This window comes from Mandrillus leucophaeus, unplaced genomic scaffold (genome assembly GCF_000951045.1).
Source record: "Mandrillus leucophaeus isolate KB7577 unplaced genomic scaffold, Mleu.le_1.0 Scaffold200, whole genome shotgun sequence".
NCBI classification, from domain to species: domain Eukaryota; kingdom Metazoa; phylum Chordata; class Mammalia; order Primates; family Cercopithecidae; genus Mandrillus; species Mandrillus leucophaeus.
Window position 1 is genome coordinate 191,577 of NW_012102033.1, and position 2,084 is coordinate 193,660.

The following is a 2,084-nucleotide window of genomic DNA, read 5'->3' on the forward strand; positions in this document are numbered from 1 at the left end:
GGCATATGCCTGTGGTCCCAGCTACTCAGGAGGCTGGGGTGGGAGGATCACCTGAGCCCAGGAGGCAGAGGTCGCAGTGAGCTCAGATCACGCCACTGCACTCCAGCCTGGGCGACAAAGTGAGACTCCATCCCCCGGCCCCCCCCAAAAAATAAACCCCAAAGTCTTATGAATTAACACTTTTTTTCCAGTCAAAAAATCAGGATAATATCAGGGAATACCAGGCCTGGTAACTGAGTAGATGCTGGGGGTCTCACCCAAGTGTGTGAAGCCACTGGGAGGAAGACGCTGAAATAGTCTGAGATGTAGTGGTTGTGGGTGGGTTCATGAGATTTTCTTGGGGGAAGCAAGGCCCAGGAGAGAGTGGCCCATCCCCATCCTCTGTTGCTTTCTTTCTCTCTAATTGGGCTAATGCCCAGTTAAGTCTTCAAAGATCTTGAGCACTGAGAGGCTTTCAGGCCCCCTCCTCTATAACATAATAATGTAAAGTGGAGACCAGCTGCTAGTAAAGCACTAAATGCAAAAGGTAAAACTATAAAGTTAGTAAAAGAAAACGTAGGAAAGTATTAATGACTTCTTTTAGGGATCTCAGAAGGATGAATCATAAGTCAAAAAAATTAATTTGATTATACCAGTATTAAGGGTTTCTATTCATCAAGGATCCCAAGGGCCAAGATCATGAGAGATGAGATGATGGCCCAGCGGAAGATACTTGCAGTGTCTAAAATTGAGCAGAGGCTGGGCATGGTGGCCTACACCTGTAATCCCAGCACTTTGGGAGGCCAAGGCAGGCAGATCACCTGAGGTCAGGAGTTTGAGACTGGCCTGGCCAACAGATTTTGTATTTTGTAGCCGGATGTGGTGGCGCATGCCTATAATCCCAACTACTTGGGAAGCTGAGGCAGGAGATTCACTTAAACCTGGGAGGTGGAGGTTGTGGTGAGCTGAGATCATGCCACTACACTCCAGCCTGGGCGACAGAGTGAGACTCCATCTCTATTAAAAAAAAAAAAAATTAAATTGACAAGGGATTAAAAGGTAGGTGATTGAAGGAGCTCCTACAAATAAAAAAGAAAAGGGTAACAACCCCATCAGAAAAAAATGACCAAGAATTTACAGAAAAGCAGGCAATTTACGGAAGGGGAAATCCAAAAAACTAACAAATATGTGATAAGGAGCTCAAAAGATTAGTAACCAGAAATGTTCCAATCAAAGCAACAGGAAACTACCCTTTTTAGATTGGCAGACCTCAACAAACTGAATAATGCTTTATCATTTAGGGTTTGATTAGAGAAGCAGATCCATTGTGACTTATACAGTTGATCCTTGAACAATCAAGTTTGAACTGCAAGGGTCCACTTACACATTATTCAAAAAATATATTGAGGCCAGGTGTGGTGGCTCATGCCTGTAATCCCAGCACTTTGGGAGGCCAAGACAGGAGGATCGCTTGAGCCTAGGAGTTTGAAACCACCCTGGGTAACATATGGAGACCCTGTCTCTACAAAAAAATTTTAAAAAAGAAACAATTAGGGCTGGACGTGGTGGCTCATACCTGTAATCCCAGCACTTTGGGAGGCCAAGGTAGGCAGATCATTTGATGTCGGGAGTTTGAGACCAGCCTGACCAACATGGTGAAACCTCATCTCTACTAAAAATATAAAAAAAATTAGCCAGGTGTGGCTGGGCGCAGTGGCTCACACCTGTAACCCCAGCTCTTTGGGAGGCCAAGGTAGGAGGATCACCTGAGGTCAGGAGTTCGAGGTCAGCCTGGCCAACATGATGAAACCCCATCTCTACTAAAAATACAATAATTGGCCAGGCATGGTGGCGGGCACCTGTAATCCCAGCTACTCGGGAGGCTGAGGCAGGAGAATTGCTTGAACCAGGGAGGCGGAGGTTGCAGTGAGCTAAGATTGTGCCATTGCACTCCAGCCTGGGTGACAGAGCAAGAGTCTGTCACAAACAAACAAAAAGTTAGTGTATCAAAACCTATGTATACAAACACAGACTATACATGGCACCTTTAAAAGTCGAGAGAAATGTAAACAAACATAAAGATGCAGTATTAAATCATAACTGCA